Genomic DNA, 24,909 nt, shown 5'->3' on the forward strand with positions numbered 1-24,909 from the left:
CACAGACCATCTCCCATGAACTCCCTTTCCTTCCACTGTGGCTTAATGTTGTTCTTAGCCTCTGAGCAAAAGGCACTTGCAGTGTTTTGCAGAAATAGTATAACTGGTGCAGTCACCGTGAGATCCCAGATACCCAGAAGACTGGGGGATTTGAAATCCTCTAATCAGCCGCTTCCTGGGGCTACTGAGGTCTCTGGGATGTTTGCCTTTCCACAGAGACTGCAGCATCTCATTCTCTAGCTTCTCTTAAAAGGAGCCATCCCATATGCGTTATCTTTCTAGCTAACTAAAATTTGATACCAGAGGTTTTACTATTTCTTTAAAAGGTTGAAATTTTGATAGATTCAAAAAAAATTCTTTTTACAAATCTATTACCTATGACCCACTCCTCTGCCTTCAAAAACTAAGCACTTTGAAAATAAAGTGACCTTTTTCATGATGACTCAGTTGGGGTCGTTAGTTTGAACACCCATTGCTGTGTTGCGGTAAAACCTCCAGAGTACAGGGACTGTGTCTTAGTGTCCTGTGCCCCTGGGCAACTAGGGCAGCATGTGTCAGGAGGGACGCCGTGCGCATGTGCGGGCTGCACTGGCGAAAAGCCACAGGTTGCAGAGGAGAAGCAGGCAGAGCTTGCAGCACGAGATGGTGCAAAGCTCTCCTCAGCACCTGAATCCTCTCTTGCTATCAGGTTAACTTTTAACATTTTTTATTAACATATAGTTCACATATCATAGAATTTACCCTTTTAAGGTGTTTTTTATTATATTCACAGAGTTGTGCAACCATCACCACTATCTAACGCTAAACATTTTCATCATCTCTTTAAAAGAAATCCCATACCCATTAATTATCACTCCCCATCCACCTCCCACCCTTAGCCCCTGGCAACCACTAATCTGCCTTCTGTCTCTCTGGGCTTGCCTATTCTGAATATTTTTAGAAATGGAATCGAACACTGTGATCCTTGTTATCGGGGCCACAGAGTGTTTCATTTAACCCAAAGTCTTCAAGGTCCATCTGAGTATCAGGGCGCATTGCTACTCTTCCTGCTCCTGCTTCTGCATCCTTTCACCTCCTCCACTGCATTTTAATCTTCTGTGAGCATAACAAAATGTATTAGAAATGTGTGCAAAAGGGAGTAGATGGAGCTTGTGTAAAACCAAGTTCTTGTAAAGTGTGGGGAATTTGGGGACTTTTATCTCAGGTGCTCAGAAGTGTTGCCTGCTTGCTTCCAATTTCTTGGCTGTTTTCTCAATGGCCAAGGTTCCTGAATGCAAATAGGTTTCAGATAAGAAAAGCCTCAATGTAAGAATTGTTCACTTCATTTCCATTTTGCTGTGTAGTTTTACAAATGCTTGTGTAACTATTCTCTATTTTGAGCCCCTCAGTGTACAGAAGAATTGGTAAATATAAGAAAGAGAAGAGCAGCCCCTGACATTAAAAACCGTAATGCTCAAAACCGGGCCTCAACTGTCACATAGCATAAAAGGGAAACGGTTCAGATGAGCTGAGGTGTCAGGTAAACAGATACAGTGGAACTCATGATGATGGCAATCTACAGGTCATCTCCCGTGGCCAGAAAGAGCTCCTTTCCAGCCATCATTTCTTATTCTGGCTTGGGCACTAGGTCATGGCATTCTGTTGGACATAAGCTCACAGAACACCACCATCAGACACAGTCGCTCTGTGGCCACAAGAGAGACACACACACACAAAAAAACAACAAGCCCATTTCATAATCAGTTAAAAATAAGACCACTGTGCCAATCACAAAAACATCAAGCATCTCCCCATCCTAGCTAATGCAAGTGATGGTTACTTCTTTACTAACCACACCTTGAGCCCAATTCCATTCTTCCCACCTTCTAAATCAGAATGACTAAGTTGCACAATCATAGACTTACACCTGCTTACTGAAATTACTGAACACAGAGGAAATCCTTGCCTTCCTAAACCCTCCCAAAAGTCACCACACATGAGCTCAAATCCCCTAAGTTCTTTCTAACACTGCCGTTACTGGTATGTGTTCTCCCTTCTTGCAATAAATTCGCAAACCCAACTTTGTTCCACTATGAATATGTTACTTTTGGTTTTTACCTGGAGGATATTGGCAGAAATGAAGGTTCCACTGAGAGTCAGCAGAAACTCTCTCTTCCTTGAACCAAGAGACCTCACCTCCAATAAGAAACCTTTTGAATCATTACCTGTTTAGGACACCTGGTAGCCCATTGCTAGGAGGTAAGCTCAGGATGAATTTTTCAATATTCCTTTTAACCCTTTGGCTTTGCGCTTACTTTGTTTTCCTAGAAATGATGTGCTAATGGACTTCATGTTATCTGTTTAGACATGGATGTCTCCCTAGTAATTGTTGTCTAGCCTTCTGGTAACTGGTCTTGTGTCTATCTAATGTCTTAAGCATGGTCTTCAGGTGGAAAAGTTGACAGGAACAGCACACACACAGGCCCAAGAAGTCCATCCTTGACCTGGTCTCTGGGGAGAAGGAATTCAAAATTCAGATCAGCATCCTTTGGGACAAAATTTCACCCATGTCACCATTTCACAACCTCATAACTACTTCTTCCCCAGCCTGGTGTTTGTTTTGTCCCAGGGAACTGCTTTCTTTAAAGTTCTGTCCAATTGGTGACAATCAGCCTTTGACTTTGGACAGTGCTCCAGAGACACAACATCCCCTTATACACTATTCTTTTTCTCCTGGGGTCTTCTTAATCTAAAACCACACTCTGTGGGCCAAACATCTGCTGCTATCGTGTTAACTCGTCTCTTTATTTCTCTAACACAATTTAAGAGATAAATTTGGAATTGCAATGGCCACTTGGGGGAATTTTGACATGAACTAGATTGCTAAATTTCAGAAGTATTGTACAGAGTAAAGAAATCCTCACAAAAAGCTTGTCTTAACTAAAAGAGAGATCATTTCATTTAATGTAAAAAATACATTACATGGAAACAAAAGATCCTCCCATACTCGGGGGATTAGTAAGTGCTGTCTTTCTATCATACAGCTTGATAAAGCTGTCAATAACCCAAACTATTGTCTAAAACAGTATCTTTCCAGTATATATGTCAAAATCTGTTTTTCTATAACTAACCTTTTTTTTTTAACCTCACTCTGCAGAAGGAACATTAACCTTATAGTGATAATTTCATACCTATTGGAAGCCAGCTCCCTCTATTTTTGCTTTTATCCATCTATTTCCCCATCTCTTAGAAAATTGTAAAGGCAACTGATCAAAAACATCATTCAATTGTTGGGTGTATATTCTAGGAATATCTAGAATCCAGATAAACTCTCAAAAATGCCTCAATAGGAAGTTATTCAATTGTGTTTCTGTTTGTGAACACAAAAAGGTGTTTTGGGGTTTTTTTTAATCCATTTCTGAGATAATAATAAAAGGCTTTAGTTCCAAGAGAGAGCGTCTTGGGGTTGATACAGAATCTCTAAATTTTATTTTACCAAAATCAAAGAATGTCAGTACAATATTTTGCTTTGCTCAAGGCCATGGTTAAAGTTCTCATGATTCAAGTTTCTAAGTTTTCTATATTGGCTTTATAATATAGGTTATGCTGTTTTCATAAAATGTTTAAAAATAAAAATTATATATACATGAGAGGCCCAGTGTATGGATTTGTGCACTGGTGGGAACCCTCTGCCTGGCCTGCAGGGATCTGGCTGAAACCAGCTCTCTGACACCCTCCCAGGGGTCCTGGATTGCGAAAGGGCGCAGGTAAGGCTGAAGGACCCCACCAGTGCACCTACCGGGTCTCTAGTGTGCATATAAGATCTTTGGTTAATCTCTTCTGGCCCTTCCCCTTTTCCCCTTCCGTCTGAGTTTCATGTTTCCATGCCTGTGGTTTCTACTCTGGCATTGAGCATCTTCCCCCTGGTCAGTACACATCATAGCTACCGGCTGGTCACTTAGGCTTTCATATATATGCTACATGCCCCTTGCATGAAGATTCATAGAATAGGTCTTCCTTCCCCTGGCTGCCGGCACTGGTTTTCCTCTGGCACCTAGTACCCAGGCCTTTGCTCTGGCTGCCACCTTCCATCTTTTTTCTGGCCAGAATCTTCACTCAGGCCAGAGCCTTCGGTCTTCTCTGCTCTGGCCAGACCACCACTCCTGCTCCTGTAGTTCCCTCCACCACCACCCAGCCCTCCCCTTCATAGCAGGCGTCCCACCCTGCCCGGCCACTCTGCATCTGCATGTGCAAATTAACCCACCATCTTTGTTGGGTTAATTTTCATACTCAGTCCTGAAGGGCTGGTGGACATCACAGAGGTACAGTCAATTTGCATATTTCTATTTTTTTTTAGTGTGTGTGTGTGTGTGTGTGTGTGTGTGTGTGTGTTTGTGTGTGTGTGTGTTTGGTTGGGGATATGCCCAGGGCCTCAAGATTCCACTTCATGGGCATGTCATCTGCTGCTTGTTATTGAGAGGTCTCTTCTCTCACTATGAGCTCCCTTACCTTGCTCCTCTTTTGACTCCCTACAGTCTTCTACCATTTAAAAACAAAACTCTTGTGTTTTCCTTCAGTCTTAGCTAGTAGCCATAATTTAACTGATACTTGACAAAATAACCTTTCTTTTAATATTTAAGAAGGTAGATTTCCTTCTACAGGTCCCTCTGGTTCTTGAGTTTCCCTGACATGATTCCAAATTTGAGTCTAAAAATTGAACCTTGGCCTCACTTCAACAAGATGTTTTTGCTGACATTATTACAACCATATGAGCAAAACCCAGCCCACTGGGAATGGGAACTAATATTGGAGCTCCTCTAGCTACAAGTGTTAGTATGCTTATACTCTGCAGAAACTATTCAACTCTATTCATAGAATTTGCCCACCTCGAGATGTAACACATTGGCTCACTCCTCTTGTGCTCAAGTGCCCCATTAGGAGATTAGTTCTTATGTGAACATCAGGCTTCTACCCACCTGCCAGCATACTGCCTTACACTATGTATTACTACCCCTCCACTGGATCAAGTTTCCCTGAAAAGTATACTCAGAAACCTCCAAGAGATACAAGCTTAGAGCACTCCGTACATTCTTGGGAAGCCCCACATGGTTCCTACAGTAGGCATTAATGCACTGAGAAAGGTAATCCAGACTTGTCTCTGACCCTAACAGATATCACACATGGTAGCTATTTCTGCTTTAGAAATCCAGAAGAGCAGTTTACCCTTTATTAGCCAGAGTTAGTTAAACATGAATAATCACATAGGCCCAAATTTCTCCTTAGGTAATCAAGGAAATTTTTATATTAGAGCAAACACATTTTGCTATTCCTATGTCAATACTACAGGATGAGTGGGGAATGTGTGACTAGGCAAAGAGAAAGCCCCTTGGATTCTAGGACATGTTTTCATTGTCTGAGTTTTATAATCTAGGCCCCTTGGCTTTGGGACCTGTTACAATCATTCTTTCATTTTTAATGATTGCCTGTGTTGCAATTGGTTGATATATTCTCCCCAAGGTCTTTGATGCTACTGCGCAATTATTATGTCACAGGGGCCAACAATTCATCTCACAACAACAAAAGAACCTGATGAGCACTGACCCTTAGTCCAACTACAACTACATTCTCTGAACACCCTCCTGATCCTGATCAGCAAAATTTAGCAAGGGTTCGGCAACATCTGAGTGTCAAAAGATTAATGTCCTGCAACTTGACTCTATTTCCCTTGGCCAAAAAGAAGAGTCTTTGACTGGACGACATTGACATATTAATGTATCTATTTTTTCAACAAAGGCAACAGAGGCTCATAGATGTTAAGTAAATTGTCCAAGCTCACACTGCTAACCAACAGCAACGTCAGAACCAGAACTCAGGTTGCAAGACCTGGCTGCGGATCAGAACAAAAGTGCATCCTATCGAGTTGTCTCTCTCAGCACTAATGAGAGAGAAGAGAAACTTGGGGATCTTCAGAACTGCCAGGCTAGAGCCTCCTGCAGCCTTCTGCAGGCCCACAAAGCCACAGAATGTCAAGGCTCAAAGGAGCATTAGACACTATGCAGTCTCAACTTTCAGTTGACAGATGGAGACTCAAACCCAGAGAAGAAAAGGGACTTGTTCAAGATCATATAGCAAATTAGTGGCAATATCCAGACTTGAACTGTGATGGCCAGTGCTCGGTGCACTGCAGCCTCCTTCCCTCTCCAGTGGCAGTTGTAGTCATCCCTCCTGGTTATTAGCATGTTACTGTGTTCTGCTTTGGGACCCTTCCTTGTAGGAAACAACATCTGCAGACTGGGTGGTCAGCTTCTCCCTTTCAGTCACGCTAAACTTCTCTCTTGTATTTTATTAGAAGCTTCCTCAAGATTTTTCAAGTGTATAAAGCTATCTCAGCCACAGAGGTGAATTATGAAACAATTCAACTTGCCTGTGAGCTTAGTTCTTCACACTAAATAGAGATGAGAAAGCAGCAACTACCTCATTATCAGGAGGGCAAGCCAAGATTACTATTTCTTTTGAACAGGCTCAAATCATCCTTAAATTCACCCATACAATTATCTCTTAAGTTCAGTCTCAAAACTGAAGTTCCAGATTTCAGAGTCTATTTATAGTCAGATAATCATGCTATTTCCCTGCTCAAAAACTTTGATTTTTCCCTATGCCTTCAAAATAAAGTCACAAATCCATAGCTTTTTATCCAAAGCTACCAGTGCCCTGGTTTAAATCTAGCTCTAGTGCTCAGGTGCACTCTCTCCTCTTCAGGTGCTCAGGCACCTCCAGCTGATCAGACACTGGAGAAATAGCTGCTTCTCTTCTTGACCCCAAACATATTACTTCTCTCTTCACAAATCACTTTCAACGCAAATGCACATACTGGGATATATGTGTTTTCTTCCCTTATGGGCAAGCTCTCTATTTTCTTATCCCCAACTATCAGAATGCCCAGTGTGTGACAGGTCTTATTACATACTAGAGGCCTGGTGCACAAAATTTGTGCACGGGGGAATGGGGTGTCCCTCAGCCCAGCCTGCACCTTTTCCAATCTGGGACCCTTTGAGGGATGTCTGACTGCCCATTTAGGCCCGATCCAGGTGGGCAGTCAGACATCCCTCTCACAGTCCAGGACTGCTGACTACCAACTGCTTGCTTGCCAGCCTTCTTGATTGCCCCTAACAACTTCTGCCTGCCAGCCTGATCACCCCCTAACCACTCCCCTGCCAGCCTGTTTGCCCCTAATTGCCCTCCCTTGCAGGCCTGGTCACCCCTAACTGCCCTCCCCTGCAGGCTTGGTCCCCCCAACTGCTCTCCCCTGGAGGCCTGGGTCCCTCCCAACTGCCCTTCCCTAAAGGCCTGCTTGCCCCCAACTTCTCTCCTCTGCAGCTTGGTCACCCCTAACTGCTCTCCCCTGCAGGCTTGATCACCCCCAACTGCCCTCCCTTGCAGGTCTTGTCCCTCCCAACTGTCCTCCTCTGCTGGCCTGATGGCCCACAACTGCCCTCCCTTGTAGGCCTGGTCCCTCCCAACTGCCCTCCCCTACTGGCCATCTTGTGGTGGCCATCTTGTCTCCACATGGGGGCAGGATATTTGTCCACATGGGGGCAGCCATCTTGTGTTGTGGAGTGATGGTCAATCTGCATATTACTCTTTTATTAGATAGGATAGAGACCTGTTGCACCAGTGGGGGCCAGCTGGTTTACCCTGAAGGATATCCCAGATCAGGGTGAGGGTTCCCTTGGGACATGGGGCCACCTGGGTAAGGGGCCTGTGTTGGTTTGCAGGCTGTCCACGCCCCCCTGCAACCCATCAGAGGCCCTGGTATCTGGGGTTTATTTATCTTCTACAATTGAAACTTTGTAGCCTGGAGCAGAGCCAAGCCTTCTGCTTGCTCCTTGGCATGAAGGCAGCCATTTATTTTTTCTAGGTTTTATGTATCTTCTATAATTGAAACTTTATAATTATAGCCTTAAGCCGTGCCTGGGTTGGCCAGGGTGTGCAGACAGCTTGGCTTCCTCCATTGCCAGGGGCAACCCTAGCCTTCTGCTCTTTCCAGCTCCTTGGCTGCCACCATTTCTATTTGGATTTATGTATTTTCTATCATTGAAACTTTGGAGCCTTGAGTGGAGGCCTGGGCCAGGGCAGGCTGAAAGCTTGGCTTCCTCCATTGTCAAGGAAACCCAAGCCTCCCTCCTGCTCTCTGTGGCAGTAGCCATCTTGGTTGTATTTATTTGCATATTTGCTCCTGATTGGCTGGTGGATGTAGCTTATAGGTTTGTGGGTGTAGAGGAGTGATGGTTAATTTGCATATTACTCTTTTATTAGATATAATTGAATAAATAAATGAGAACTTGCTTGGAAAAATTACATTTATTCTCCCTCTCCATTTCTGGGTAGAATTGACTACCACTAAAAAGAAAACAGAGAACATCTTGAGATTTTTCTCAACAGGATATAAACATAATATAAATATAAACATATCAACTGAGATGGCAAGTTGAAGAAAGTGTGACACTGCTTTATTTTTAGGATTGTTTTTCTTAAAGAAGTACACTAAAGAATAAGAAACACATTACAAAGTTGAGGAAATGCTATTGACTATCTTAATGGTTTGTGTGTAGTTTTTAACCAGGGTTCATGGCTGGGGAAACAAAAGAACCTCTTTGCCTGTATAATTTTATTCCCTTCCTTTATTGCTTTAAATAGGCAAGATGTGGTTTGCATTCCTTTCACCACTAATGTTTGCTTTGTGCTCCTGAACAAAAATAACTTGCCCTCAAAGGTTGCTCTCAAAGGTTGTTAGTATTGCATGCAAAGGTTGTTGAAAATCCCTTTGCCCTTATGCATGCCACTCACTGTAACGAAGGTCTTGAATGTTGCTAATGGAGGTTGCCTCATCCCCACATATTCTGTGATAAAGCAATAATAGGATATGGGTCTATTTATGTTAAACACCAAGTAAGAGTGGAACCCTTTAGCCTTACTATGAGAATCCTAAAGCTGGATTATCTGTGCATACAATTGCTCTAGACAAGAATGTGCACCAGCATCCCGCGAGTGTAAGATCATCCATCACTGTCACCACTGAAAGGTAAGGATAACTCTTTACAATTTGCATATTTTTTCCTGATTGTTCTCCCTCTTAATCATTAATAGCATCCTGCAAAATAGGTTCCTCCAAATGTCTTCTCCTAGAGCACTCAACTTGGCCAAGATTAAAATTTAAATCAATCCAATGCCTTTTCTTCTATGCTGCAGTAAACCCCCATTGGAGTTTTATGAAAGTCCAACTTTCTGGTATTATTGAAGCAGCTATAACCTTCCTTGATATTCTAACCTAGCTAATACAATCTTCACCCCAGAGGAAATCTCCAATAATCCACAGCAGATAGATAGGTACACGTGTGCACCCACCAACAATAACCTTATATATGAAGCCAGAAACTATCTAGAAATTCTCAGGGTAACATTGTTTCAGTCATGAAGTCTCATTTTTAAGTTATGATTTGGGGTTTGTCTCTATCCTCCCAGATGTCCCTGATTTTACCATAACTAAATCCTGAATCCTAGGCCCTTTCCTCTGCTAACTTTGCTCTTTCACTCACCACCCTCCAGTATATACTGATCCCTAAACTTGTGCAGTGATTCATGCTTTCCACGTCTTTTCCACTTGCACTAGCCAGGCCTAACAAATACACTACTGTGACTTGACTGGCTTCTACCAGTTCAGCCAAAAAGTAGCAGTACTTTTTGATGTTGGTTACAGTTAGGATTTTAATTTTTTTGCATACCCTTTTCTTGGCTTCTCTCTGACCCTGCCAGCAGCTCTACAAAGGCATTCATATTGTAGCACATAGTGGAACTCCTGATGAGAATAAATGCAAGGCCTCAACTCTCTTTGTCTGAAACTCAGACTGCACATGACAGGACTTCCTGCTCCAAGACAGGAAGGAGGTGATCTCAGAGAAAAGTGGTTTTGCCCAATGAGGTCAGAGCAGGGCTGTTGGAAGCTTCCGTTAATTCCGTTGGGGCAGGCAAGTGGCAATTGGCAGTTAGTTCTGAGGCTGAGCTGAGGACACTGGGATGGATGGATTCTTAAAATGGCCCTTATATCATGAGCTTAGTTTGTGCCCAAGGAAATGAAATAGCAGAGAGAAGAGATATTTGCAAATAATGCCAAAACCTTTTGTTAGTGTTTGGCTTTCACTTCCTTCTCAAAAACTTTAGCCCAAGAGCTAAACAGTCCAACTTTTCACCTTTTCTCCATTTCTTCCTTGCAGAGGTCCTTGCTGGTTATGCAATCACTTTAAAGTGGGAAAGATAATGGGTTATAAAAGTTGCCCTAGCCAATCTACAGAAAGTTTTGTTGGAATTAGCTTATGGATATCTAAATCTTAGCGAGGTTTATTGGGTCAGAGACCTAGCTTATTGGCTCAAGAACTGACAGAAAAGGTGTTTTCTAAATGCTTGTTGGCTGGATAAGTAAACAGCTAAATGACATTTTATCTGAGCAAAAAAAAAAAAAAAAAAGCCTTTTCTAGAATAAAAGTTGAGATGCCCAGCATCCTCTAGGCCACACATGCTGGAAAAAATGCCAGTCTGTCAGCCCCAGGAAAAAGTGGGCAGAAGGAAAAAGTCCTAAAGAAGTCTAATGCAGGAGATTTCCCCCTCCCTTTCCTGCACCCACTTCCACTGCAATGCAAAAATCCCAGCGAGGCCAGTCATCCAAAGAGCAAAGCAGGAGATAAAAGAATCAAAGAAACATTCTTTGCTGTGCCGTTTAGAAGGCTCCTGGAAAGCTGAATTCTCCTACACCATTGCTCCATGACCATGGTGGTGACAAGCTTGGACTCTGAAATCAGTAAGCTTCAAATCTGAGTCCTGGGATCTCTTACTATATATGAGACTTTGGGTAAATTACTTAACCTCTCTACACCTCAATTTCCTCAATTTGTGAAATAGGGATAATACTGGGTAAAGCACCAAACATAATGTCAGGAATATAGATAGTGTTTAGTAATTGTTTTATTATTATTGCTACTACTACTACTGCACTCCATTCTGTTATTTCCTTCTTTCTCTTCCTCACCATAACTTCTAATTGAATCATTGCCTGAAAACAAAGGCTAGAGTGATCAGAAAAACCTAGGTAGTTGTAGACAACCAGTAAGTTATTGACATGACTCAGAGTAACCACTGCAGCTCCACCAACTGCTTGGTCTTTTGAAAAGCACCATGAGAGGCTGGCAATGTCCCCAAGCCACGTAGATTCCTGAAAACAACAGAGACGTGTGTGTACTCATAAAGAAACTCCTGGCCCTTTAAAAGAAAGCAAGTATGTTTTGTCTCCAGGATGTCTCAAATGGCACCTGGATCACCAGCAGCATGCTGGAAAGCCGTAATGCCACCTGGAGAGCTGCATGGCACACTGAGTCTAGCTGGGCCTGTGAAGTGGGATAAGCCACTGTCCTCACGAGAGTCTTAGTCCCCTTGTGTGCAAAACAAAGGAGTTGCACTAGCCGTTCACTAAAGCACCTTCAAATGTTAAGCCTTAGGCTTTAAATGGTTCTATGAGAATCAGAGAGGATCATAGAAAAGTAAAATACACAAAGCTTAACCTCCTAGAGGGACAATAAAAATGTGTTCATTTGAAGTTAACTATAAAGTGGTATAGTTCACTGTAAGTGTAATGGCATTGGGAGGTCAGAGGGCTTGGCCACTTCAAACTCTTTCTCAACAAATGTGCCATCTATTGTAGAACAGCCTGAGGGGAGGCCAATAGATTTCATCCTACCCCAGCTCTGAAGATGCCTTGTAGTGAAAAAAAGAAATGGAGCCCCTAACTCTCCACCCCTTCTCTGGCCACTCCCAAGCTGGAGGGAGAGGAGAAGGGAGACCCTGAGGTCTTCTGTCTCTGTCACAGACACCAACCAAGTCCCTCCCTCCTCTCCTCAGTGTGGCCTTTCATCTTCACCCCCAGCCCAGTCTACCATCAGATCATGGCTGTATTTCACCTATGAAAGATGAATTTTGTCACAAACTTTTGCATATTGTTTGCATACACTTACATGTAGTGTTTGAGGCCCTAATTCTAATTATGCAAGAGAAAACACAAGGACACATTTGCAGTTAAATGTGCTTTCAGGAAAGCACACATGATTTGATATGTAATGAGTGCTGTGAAAGGCACGTGACCTGTGTCAGGTAGAAAAAGCTTTTCCCCGCATGGGAAAAGGAGGGGAGGCAGGATAGGGCACGGGGCTCATCTATTCCATAAAGAGGAAGCCATGAAGCCATGAAGGACAGCTGAGAGCCCAAGTCCAGAGCTGTGAATGTTTGGTAACTCTACCCAGAAGTTCTTAATATTGCTGGTCAAACCAGACTCTGACTTCCAAAATAACGGGCTCCAGCACAGTTTAGGGAATAAAATACCCATTACCCCAGCTTACTCTCTGCGTATATTGGAGGGACATACCTTTCTCCTGGCTAAATAGATGATATAACTACATGAAAGCAGTAGGATAATTTTATTAGAAGATCACTATATATTTTAAACAAGAAAAGTGAGGCACAGAGCCCCAAGCCCCAGTAAGTTGAGGAATGTGTTATAAAAATGCTGCTGATTGGTATTTCTAGTTTCTTAGGATATATTTCTAGAAGTGAAGTCACTGGGTCAAATGGGAGTTCCATTTTTAGTTTTTGAGGAAACTCCATACTGTTTTCCACAGTTGCTGCACCAGTCTGCATTCCCACCAGCAGTGCCCAAGGGATCCTTTTTCATCACATCTTCGCCAACACTTGTAGTTTGTTGATTTGTTGGTGATAGCCATTCTGACAGGTGTAAGATGTACCACATTATCGTTTGCTCATTTGTGTAATATAGTTAATAACATAAACTGATGAATAAAAACAGATCCAGAGAAGAGAGGCATCAATTAGATTGTCAAACCTCAGAGGGAAGGTAGGGGAGGGTGGGGGAAAGGGGATGAGATCAACCAAAGGACTTGTTTGCAATGGACACAGACACTAGGAGGGTTAGGGCATGAGCAGGGGGGGAGGAGTGGAAGGGTTAATGGGAAAATAAAGACACATATATAATACCTTAATTGATAAATAAAATAAATAAATAAAATTAAATGCTGCTGAATATGGAGGGGGGAAAAAGGCCACTGGAATGGTCTAACCAAAGAGTAACAGTGCTTAAATCTAGGTGGTAGAATTGCAGGTGATTCTTAATTTCATCTTTCCTGTATTCATTTTTTGTGTTAATCTTTCCTGTAACAGTGTTCTAGTTCTCCAGTTCTACTGTGTGTTATTTTGAAATTATTTTTTAGAACAAAGATAAACTCAAGGTCAAGGTGGCTATAAAGAGTCAAAGGGTGTGTGCTTAGCAAAATCAAGACATTCTCCCAGAACAGGAGATGAAAATTCAGAGCTTTAGGCTGAGTCTGGCACCCCCTGAGGGACTGGGCCAGGGGTTCGCTCAGAGCCAGGTCAGCCTGTCCTTGCTCTCCCACAGCTCCAGGACCATGGCAGGACCCCAGCCTGCCCTCACAGAGTGCACTCAAATACTGGTAGAGCCAAGACCAAATAGCATCTCGTATTTATGAGAAACCTCCTCTGCAAAATAAAAGCTTAGAGAGGACTCCTTTGTTCTCTAAAACTGGAGGTGGCATAATCCCATCTGACTCTGTTTCTCTGTCCTTAGTGTTTCCAGGGCAGATGTGGTCAGAAAGGCCAGTTCCCTCACCTCTAGGAGCTGAGCCACACCAAGAAAATACAAGTCTGTTCTACGTTTTAAAGCCTTTAAGAGAGCACACAGTTTCTGTCCTGTTATTCACCTACTTAACCCTGGTAAAGGGTTTCAATTCTTTCTGTCTGATAATATCCTTTTATATATATTTATTCCCTCCTCACTCAATACTTACTCAACAGGGGAGGGAAGAGATTGTGGCCACTTATCAGTGTTTCAGCCTTTTACATCTGACTTCCACTGCTATCTCTCCAATAGGCCAAGCCATCTTAACTCTATAACCCTTCTCTAGAGGAGTCACCTTCACCACCACTCACATTTTTTGAGTTTTTATTCCTACTCCTTTGGATAGATTCAGAAGATCATCCTAGCCATTTCATGAGGGGAAAAAAGAAGAAGAAAAAAAAAAGAAAAAAAAAAACTGTAAATGGGGGAACAATTGGATTACACAATGATTCATTCATGATGTTGAATTTATCTCTGTATGTCATGGTTTTCCCTCTGGTAGAGAAGTTTTTCATGTGGCTCCAGAGGTTCTAGGATTTCCCTGAAGTTCTACAGCATTATCATGGATGGATGTGTGGCTGTTAATTATTTTTTTTCTTGGGATGGAGATCCATAGCTCTCATTAGATTCTCAGAGAGGCTCATAATCGAGAAGAAAATGTCAAGAACACTTCATGTAAAGGCTCTGTCCCCTGAGTTAGACAGTAATTAATCATCCCAGCAGAAATTGTAGCTTGGTCAGAGATGATGGTGAAGCTAGAGGCAGGGCGGTCAAGGGGAGGTTTCCAACTCCTCTCTCCTGGCCTCATAGAGGAGATAACCAGTCTCCTCTGAGAGGGTGGTAGCGGCTGGGCAGCCCTCGCACACTTTGACATGGCCTTTGGGAAATGTGGTTCAAAGGGCAGAGGAAAGCAACATTTCCTGAGCATCTAGTTCATAGCCAGGGGCTAGGCTACACAGATCATGTGTCTTTTTTTGCTTCATCCTCACACATTGTGAGTTGAAAATTATTATCCTCATTTTACAGATGAGGGAACAGGCTCAGAAAAGTTGTGAACTTCCCTTACGTCATATAGCTAGCAAGAGACGAATGAACTTAAAACTTTATGGTTTAAGGTTTGTAGTCTTTTCTCTATACTCTGCAGCCCTGTCACATCTCCTGTGTGCTGGTGCAGTGGGAAGGAGGGCACAGACCTGACCCCAACCCCTTGGAGATTCTGGTTCTCATATCTGCAAAAGGGAGATTCGTTCAAGCTGCCCTTCTTATCTGACTGTTTGTCGGAGAGTGATTAAGGGGGTCAGGAGGACCTAGCCAAATTTAGTTTAGCAGGCTCAGCTCCACCATCCCTCCCCAGACCCTCTACTACCAGAAGGGGGAAGGGGGGAGAACTGGAGGTTAAGGCCATTGGCCAGATATGCCCTTAGTAAGTACAAAGCCCAGAGAGCAGGTGACGTCCTGACCTCTCTATGTAAATTGGAGTGATGGCTTGACATGGTTGGGAGAAAGGCCCTGGCTACAAAGTGGAATTGTGAATTGCAGCATCAAAGGTCCAACCAAACAGCCCTCACCAGGCGTGTATAAAAGCCTCCTCCCCGCTATGTGAATGGCAATTTTTGTTCAGGGTGGCAGGGCAAAGGGAAGGATGGGGAGGACAGAAGCCGAAGGGTAGTACCCCTTCTCTCAACCAGCTCACCCACTCCTTCTGTCATATCTGGGAGTCCTTGCGTTCTATGTTATCTCCCTACCCCCAGGCTCGGAGGCACCTTCTGCCACCTCCATCCTCCATTTCCACCCTGCCAGCCTCAAAGAATGAGGTGGTTAATCCTAATGTTCTGGTGAAGGTCTGGGAGCCATTCATTCCCTTGAAACTTAGTTTCCCACTTGAGAAAGGTCAAACATGCTCCTCTCCTTCCCTCAAATGCTAAGCCATGAATGACTTCCTCTGTGACAGAGTTCTCTTCCTTCCCAGCTCCCTTCAAACCCCCACCTCTCCTGCTCTAAAGTGCTTTCACACAATGCGGGCTTTCATTAAGATCAGTGATTCATTTCCCGTCAAACTTTTAATATTCCCTCTCTGAAATGAGTAATTCTGACTTTGAAGGGAGCGTGCAGTGGCAGCCATGCCTCTCTCTGGTGCCTGCTGCCTCCCACTATCCCCATCAACGCCTTAAAAGACAAGTGGGAGAAGCTTCAATTAGTGAGCCCAACGCTGAATCAGGAGCCCAAGTTGGTGGAGAGGGCTTGATGCAGGCATGTGGGCCCAGCAAACTCTGACGGCCCTCAGCTAGAGGCAGTGTGGCATGAGGTAGGGACTGCATCTGAGGACTCTGACCATCCTTTCCAGCTCCTACTTTTGTAGTCTATTAAGAGCCTTTGGTGGGCATATGTGGGGACTCTAGTAACTCAGGGCTTTCTCACACACAAACAGAGAGCTGTGTATGGCTATATCTCCAGATTTGGTGGACACTATTAGGAAGAGATTCAGACAGAATCTGCGTACTGGCAATTGACGACGGTATGGCCTTGGCCCTAGGACCCAGCTCTCTCACTGTGCCTCTAGAACTCTTTTTTTTAAACCTCTGTTCCCTCTGAAGATAGCAGCCACAGACCATTCCTTACACACTGGTCCCCATGCTTTGTACCCTGTGACACCGCCATGCTGGCTACAGATGTCTGTTCCTGGAATTAGTGCCTGAGCCAATAGTGGCCACCTTGAAATCAAATAGCATCCCATGAGGTGGCCTTGCTGGGAATCCAGCCCCAAGCGCCCAATAGTGCCCTTCTTCTTAAGGAATTAAAAGAAATTTAGAGATTCTGATGGGAGAGCAAAGAAACTGCAAGACGCACTGAAGAGACATTGAGCTAGACGAGATGAAAGAGAGGGCAAGTGCTAGAAGCAGAGACCAAGCTCATAGTTCGAGTTGGTGTTTGGCACCTGGGGCCCTTTTAGGCTCTATTCCTGTCCAGTACTCTGTGAAGCTAAGAGCTAGATAGTTGCCTCCTTGTATATCCATCCTTACACTAAGCCCATTCACCTGAGCTGGCCTGAGTCTGTCACTGCTTCTTGATACCTGGAAGAGCCTTCCATATATTTTCTGAGAAACACATGAGCCAACACACGTCGAGCATTCAAGACAATGCTCCTCTTGAGGTTAGGATCACATTTCATGGATGGAGTGGGGCAGCTGTGAGAACCCAGACTCAGGTATTGGGCCTGAGAAATGGACTTATGTGAACAACAGTACAAGGGCACCCGGTCATAGCAGGACCCAAATTGTAGGGGACTTGATATGAGCTGTGTGTGTGGAACAAGCAGAGTGGCTGAGCCCCAGCAGCCCCTGAAGCTCAGGTCGCCGCTCATGGACCAGTCCTGACTGTGGGAGTGTGAGCTCAGAGAAGGGAGTTCATCTTCTACTATTTCCCTTGATTCTGTGCTCTCCAGTTCTTAACTCAGACACATCACCACCCAACCCCCACTTCAAGGTTACATTGCCTTGTAGAGTGCAGCCTCTGGAATTTCCAGTAGAAGGAAAGGTCTTTGAGGTCAGAAACCATGTCCTCCCTCTTCATGGCCTCGGCAGCAGTGGCCTCTAAACTACTCAAGCTTTGCAAGGGCTGACCCAGGAGTCTGTATTTCCAACAAATCCTCTCACCTGCTGATTCTAATACTCACCAGCATGGCAAACTGCCACCCTCCAGGACCTGGCACCAGGCTCGCCACCCAGTGGAAGCTAAGCAGGCAACTCAGGAAGAGAAATCCTGGAGATGATCTTTGGTCATTAAAATATGGCCCCATCCAGGAGTTTTTACTTCTCTCCCCATGAGGCTCGAAACTCTGAAACTTTGAACAGACAGGTATGTGGTTTTTTCTTTGTTTGTTTGTTTGTTTGTTTGTTTCTTCGAAATACCCACTAAACTGCTGTTCTGCTTATTGATAAATTGGGCTTGCTGAGCAATCCTCTGATTAACACCCGCCGCCACCCCCACCCCCCGCCCACGCTTTCCTCCAGAAATGCTTGCTTCTCAGATCTTTAGGTATTTCTACAGCTTTCTGTAGGGAAGCCAGCACTTTGCCGAAGTGATCAGGGCTGTGGCTTTCACTCTCCTCTGCCCTTCACAATCCCCAACACAAAGTTCTCAGCCTGGGACGACCGGGACACCGTGGGAGGGGACACTGTAGTAGGAGTGTTTGAGAAACAATCTGCTTCCAGACCGTGGTGCTGCCCTTCATGTGGCAGCCCTCCTGTGGGCTGGTAGAAGTATCAGAGTCCTGGGAGCCACCAGAAGAGGCCACCTTGACCCAACCTCTCATCCTGGACAGGGGAAACCCCAACCCAGGGCAGCTTCGGAAGAGACCACTCAGGATATTATCTCTTGGATCAAGCCAGTGGGGGAAATGCAAGAAAAGCATGGCTAGGAATAATTTTCAAGCTCCATTTCAGATTCCTCTAAAATTTCCTTTGTTCTTGCTTATTGCCAGTACGTTCTCTCTCCATGGTGCTTGAAGGCAACCAACAGCAAGGCTCCCCATGTTCTCAAGTCAGCTGTCCAAAAGCCAAGCAGGCCTAGCATTTTCTCCATTAAAAACATAGCAGGTCACTGGAAAGATGTTTCCATCTTAGCTGTCATTAGTAATTTTGACTTGGGGTTCTGCAGTATGTGGAGAAGCCACATGCATCTTCTCTACTCCCTAACTGCCAGAAAGAAAAATAGCCACAAGCTTCTTCTTAAATGCCCTGAAGCACAATAGAGCCAGGAGACAATTAAGGAAATCAGCAACATCAAGGCAACCAGCTAAGGCAGTTCCCATGGAAAATGCTCCAGCCAGAGGTTTCTTTGAAGTGAGACAAGGTGAGGGTGGAAGCGCGGAGTTCTTAAGTAATCCTGAGTTTCTCTTCTCCCATAGAGGGCTGTGTATAAAGTGTGGCTTAACTGAGTGAAAAAATCCACATGGTTCTCTTAATTAACCAATCTTGTTGGAAGTATAACTTTTAGAGCACAAAAGCGTAGCTAAGCACAATTAAAATCATTGTAAGCCACACAACTTGAGAAAATAGGCAGCCTCCTGGTTGTTGACTGGGCAAAAACAAACTTATAAACCAACAATACATATGCCAACAATAGTAAACCCTTGTTCACTCCAAGCACACCGAGGATCTTTTTGCAGGTGGACCTGGGTCAGACACTCGAGAACAGTGAGGTGTGGTAGAAAGAGCACTGGACTGGGAATCAAAAGACCTGGGTTCTTGTCTGGTTCTGCCACTAATGCCTGTGAGACTCTGGGCAGGTTCCTTCCCCTCTCTGGGACTACACGTGCTCATCGGTATTCTAAATGACAACTACCATACTACCGTACCATATACAGGTAATAAATTTCCTTTATTTTCATTTAACAATAAATGTGTACCGTATTCTTCTTCATGGAAAAATAAGACATCCCCTGAAAATAAGACGTAGCGCATCTTTGGGAGCAAAAATTAATATAAGACACTGTCTTATTTTCGGGGAAACATGGTAGTAACCTCATGTTTCTATTTACTTGAAATTAGTTTAATCTCAAAAGCAAGAGTGCCATTAGAGTGTAGATTGCAACAAGAAGCATCCAGGTCGATGGGAAAACAATAAAGGCACAGATATGGGACACAACAGGACAAGAGCGATCCCAGGCTATAATATCAGCATACTATTGTATGCTGGAGCTATAGGTATCTTATTGGTTTACAACATTGCTAAACATCTCACAATTGAAGTAGTAAAATGGTGGCTGAAAGAACTGAGAGATCATGCTGATAGTGACATTGCTATCATACAGGCAATAGAGTGATTTGCGTCATTTGAGGGCAGTTCCTACAGGTGAAGCAAGGGCTTTTGCAGAAAAGAATGGTTTGTCATTCATTGAGGTATCAGCTCTAGACTCTACAAATGCAGTAGCGGCTTTTCAAACCGTTCTGACAGGGATATACCACATTGTTTCCTAGAAGCAAATGTCAGACACCTGAGAGAATGACATATTTCCAAGCAACAATGTGGCTCCTATTAATGTTCCACCCACCACAAAAAAGATAAGGCAAAGGTGCAGTGCTGTCGGACATATAAGGCGTTTCTGTTCTCCCATAGAGGGCTGTTGCAGTCCATTTCCCAGGTCCGAGATTTAAATTTCTAATTCTTGTGATCACTTTTGTGTTTTGTTTTTAAAAATATATTTTTATTGATTTCAGAGAGGAAGGGAGAGGTAGAGGGAGGGGGAGACAGAAACATCAATGTTGAGAGAGAATCATTGATCAGCTGCCTCCTATTCACCCCACACTGGGGATTAAGGCGCAATCTGGGTATGTGCCCTGACTGGGAATCAAACTGAGATCTCTGGTTCATATGTTTATGTTCACCACTGAGCCAAGCCACTGGTTACTTTTGTGTTTTATTACTTCCTCATACTTTAGGAATTTTCCGTGTTTTAAGTCTTTAGATTTTAGCTTTATAAAATCATCCACTTGTCCTGCATGACTGCAGCTTTTTTCATGCTGTAGCTTCACCAGCCTTAGTTTGATAAACTGAATGTTTGGATTCCTCAATTATTGTTTCCTTTTCATCATGCAAACCTGTCACTGTGTAAGACATGAGAACTTGATCACTTGAAGCTCACACTTGTTGAACATTTTGCCATAGAACCCCTTATAATTCACAATCTTTTCTCAGTGCAGTATCTATTTCAACAAATCTAAGAATTGCCCAAAAAAGAGCAGGATTTTGAGAGCTTGAAAATTTTCCATGGTTCTGGAATCACTTTCTAAAATGACTTAGTAGGGTTGTATAGTTCTGTAATTTTTGTAAACATCAAAGTTTATTTGAGAGAGCATTTTTTTTTCGGAACAATAATTAATAAACACAAAGACTGCTCAACACCTGACTGGTTGGACTCAGTGGATAGAGCATCTGCTTGTGGACTAAAGGGTCCCGGGCTCAATTCCAGTCAAGGGCATGTACCTTGGTTGCAAACACATCCCCAGTAGGGGGTGTGCAGAAGGCAGCTGATCAATGTTTCTTTTTCATTGATGTTTCTAACTCTCTATTCCTCTTCCTTCCTCTCTGTAAAGAATCAATAAAATACATATTTTTTAAAAAGACTGCTCAAAAAATGTTCTCTGTAAACCAAAAGGAAAATGCATATCAAAATACGGTGGTGGTCTGGCCAAGCAGGTGTGGTGTGCGACGCAGATTGCACCAGCCACTGTCTACATGGAACACACTTTTTACTTGAAAAAACAATTTATAGCCTATGACTATGAAAACACTGGTATCTGGCAGATATTTTTTCAAAAATGAGTGAGCCAGTCACTTCAACGAAAACAATTAATAGTACTTTTTGGCCAAGCACAAAATTTGAGCTTCAAGACGAAATTTGAATTTTGGAAAATTTGCATCTACCTTTGTGACATTGATAGTTTCCCAGCACTTATTTTTTTTTAATAAGATCAATTGTAACAAATATAACTTCTTTTAGTTGCATAATGAAATGTGTGAACATTGAAAAGACCTGCATAAACATTTTCCAAATAAATGTATAATGTTATAAAAATGTCACATGGGTAAAAGATCCATTCAAAGTTTAAGATATATTAATGTATTTAAATGTCACAGAATAGGAAAAGTTGATTTAAAAAGTTAGTTGTGCCGAAACCGGTTTGGCTCAGTGGATAGAGCGTCAGCCTGTGGACTGAAGGGGTCCCAGGTTCGATTCCTGTCAAGGGCATGTACCTTGGTTGCGGGCACGTCCCCAGTAGGAGGTGTGCAAGAGGCAGCTGATCAATGACTCTCTCTCATCGATGTTTCTAACTCTAACTTTCTATCTCTCTCCCTTCCACTCTGTAAAAAATCAATGAAAAAAAAATTTTTTTTTAAATTATGTGTTTTCAGATTCCACATGACAACTAACTTTAAGAAATCACTTTTTTGTTGTTTTGTTGTAGTATCACAGAAGACTATGCACAATTATTTTTTAAAGCTATTAAAATATTTGTCCCTTTTCTAACTAAATATCTGTGTAAAACTGCAATTCATCATATACTTCAACCAAAACACCATATTGCAACAGACTGAATGTAAAAGCAGAAATAAAAATTGAGCTGTCTTCTATTAAGACATTAAAAAGATTTGTAGAAATATAACCCAGTGGTTCTCAGTTAGGGGGATGTTGTCCTCCTCATCCACCGCAAGGCGATGTTAGGGAACGTTTTGGTTCTCATAACTGGTAGGAGGGAGTGCTCCCAGCATCCTGTGGGTAGAACTCAGAGATGCTGCAAACACCCTGCAGCGCACAGGACAGCCCACAACAAAGAATTACCTGGTCCAAAATTTCAGTCGTGACAATGATGGGAAACCCTGGTATCAAATAATGCCACTCTCACTAAGATGTTTTTGTCTCAAAAATATTGGTATTATCATGTAATGGGCTTGTTATTGTTACTTTAAGTGTCTGAATATTATTTTTATTTCATAGTTTTAATTTATAATTTAGTAACTATCAATAGATGTAACCCACATAAATAATGGCTCTTTGTTGTCCGCAATGATTTCTAAGATTATAAAGGGCTTCTGAGAACAAAAAGTTAAAAAACTCCTGATAGATATAATAGGATATATAGATTGCAAAACCAAATTTGTTGAGCAGCCCTCCACATTAGCCACACTAAAGATAAGAAAAGGTCATGGCAGGTATGCCTAAGGACATGCAGTTTCTTCTCAAGAAAAGAAGGTATCTGAAGGGAGCAGAGTAAAGAGATCAGTGTATGGTATCAACAATGCCAGTTTAAGCTTCTTACGTGTCATGGTATCTGATCACTGCTAGGAATGCAATGGTGACTGAAATGCAGGCATTATTCCCCAAAAGCTTGCTGTCTAAAAGGGAAGAAAGACATAACTGAAATTTTAATTGAAACATGGGTAGAGAGAAAAATATGTGCATGGGGTATATGAGGTCAATGGGGATGAGCCTTAGGTTAGGGTGGTGGAATTCGGGAGGAGGTCAAGATAGGGAGGGCTTCCTGGAGGAAGTGACTGCTGAGTTGTCTTGAAGAATGAGTAGAAATTTGGTTACTGAGAGTGGAGGGACACTGCAGAGAAGGTGGTGTTCCAGGTAGTGGGAACCGCATAAGCAAAGGCTCAGTTATGATATTCCATAATAGATTAGGAGAAGATGTGAAAGGGATAGAGAAAAGGAAAAATATACTAGATAAAAGTATCAAAAAATAAATTTAATGCCCCCAGTAAAATTAAGATGTTTTAAAATTAAAAAACAACAGATCTGATAACATTAAGTTATCTGTATTTTTAGAAGGCTGGTTCCTAATTTAGGTACACTATACAAAGTACCTGTTTGGAAAATAAAAACAAGATTTTGCACTCTCTTCCTGAAAGCAGCCAGAACCTCTGAAAATGGTTCCCTATTAACTTGACCCAGAAAACCCCACAAAATCATGCAGATCAAGAGGTTCAAATCTTCATGTTCACTTTAAGAACACCCGTGAAACTGCCCAGCCCATCAGGGATATGTAAATCTAAAGAGCCACCAGGTATCTGAAGGATGTCACTTTACAGCAGCAATATATGCCATTCCTTCATTATAATGGTGGGGGCGGTAGGTGATCCCAGGCCAAACAGGGGGGCCTGGCCCAGGGTCAGCGGCCCAAAAGACTGCTGAGTCTTTGCTGCCCATGCTTAACAATGCAGAGAGCGATGCTGAACTTAAGAGTTTAGGTGTAGACTGGTTTCTGAGCTCCTCCAGGTGAACAAAGCTTCCAAGATGCGGCTCAGAACTTACAGCTCGTGGGCAGATTACCCGCATGGGCTCTCCCTGCCACACTGAGAGGATCCTTCCTGAGACAGAGCAGGTGGTTCTTAAACCAGAAGAGGAAGTGCACAGAAGAAAAGGGTGCCCTAGAAGAAACTGAGGAAACAAAATGTATGGCCTGCGAGTAAATTCAACATAAAATCTATGCTAATAAAAAATAAAAATGCTAATTGACCATACCTTCGCTATGCCCATAGCCAATCAGGAGTGATATGCAAATTAACCCAGCTAAGATGGCGGGTAAATTTGTATATGCAGGCGGCAGAGGCCCTATGTGGCTGATGGAGTTGGGGACATGGGCAGGCAGCATCAGGTGGGTCCAAGCTGCCCTGCAATCGAGGGGCAAACAGCCATGGTCCAAGCCACCCTGTGATCATGGGGCAAACAGGCCACGCTGAGCTGACCCACTATTGTTGGGAGAACAGAACAGACCAGGCCAAGCTGACCTGTGATCATGGGGTGAACAGGCCAAGAAGAACTGACCCCTATGGGTTGTGATAGTAAGCCTCATTTGTAATCAAGCCTGTAAGTCTCTCTATCTGAATATTTCTGTAATACCTATCACTTTAGCATACCAGAGATGGAGTTCATTTGTAAAAAATAACAATAAATGTCACCTGATCATTTGATCTTCTAGTAATATTTTATAGCAAGATGTATTATTCTAGTTATTTAACTATTACAAAACTGATGCATACAGAAATAAATTACATTGAACAATAAAGAATGACTCAAATATCAAAGCATAATAAGTAGGGCCTCCCTTGTCCTGTGCCTCAGATATCATAGCATAGTACACATGGAACTCACCATGGGTTGTGATAGTAAGCCTCATTTGTAATCAAGAGAACAAGCCAGGCCAACCTGACCTGGGATCACGGGGTGAAAAGGCCAGGCAGAACCTGGCCAAGCTTCCCTGCAATCCCAGGCGAAGAAGCCGTTCAGCTGACCAACCTGCGCTATGGACCTGTTCCCATCTAGCCTGTAGCCATGGGAAGTCCCCTCTCCCCAGAGTTAGGAGCACCAGCCCAGGTTTACCCAGCAGCCTGGTCCTGACTGCAGGGGTGAGTTCCTGCAGGCTGAGATTTGATCCTTATGCATTAGCAGTAGGAGACCAGTGCCTTTGTTATTGCTGTGTCTGGGTTTTAATTGGACAAATGTCCGCCAGTCAGTTTAGCAAAATCTTTTTGGAGGAGAATTCTGTCTGGGTTTCCTCAAATTCCCTCAGCCCCTACTCACCCCTCTGTAAAGGTGCATAACAAGTGAGGCCCTTTAATAAAAATCAGCTGCTTCATGAGTATGGCATCCCTTCCTCTTTTTAAAGGAAGGTGAG

General features: G+C 43.2%; 2 pseudogenes; both read left to right on the forward strand.

Moving 5' to 3' along the window:
- Positions 1-19,892, forward strand: part of LOC118729556 — a 44,200-nt pseudogene extending 24,308 nt beyond the window's left edge.
- Positions 19,893-23,161: 3,269 nt separating this feature from the next.
- Positions 23,162-23,676, forward strand: LOC118729557 (annotated as a pseudogene).
- Positions 23,677-24,909: the final 1,233 nt, after the last annotated feature.

This window comes from Pipistrellus kuhlii, unplaced genomic scaffold, assembly GCF_014108245.1.
Source record: "Pipistrellus kuhlii isolate mPipKuh1 unplaced genomic scaffold, mPipKuh1.p scaffold_m20_p_3, whole genome shotgun sequence".
NCBI lineage: Eukaryota > Metazoa > Chordata > Mammalia > Chiroptera > Vespertilionidae > Pipistrellus > Pipistrellus kuhlii.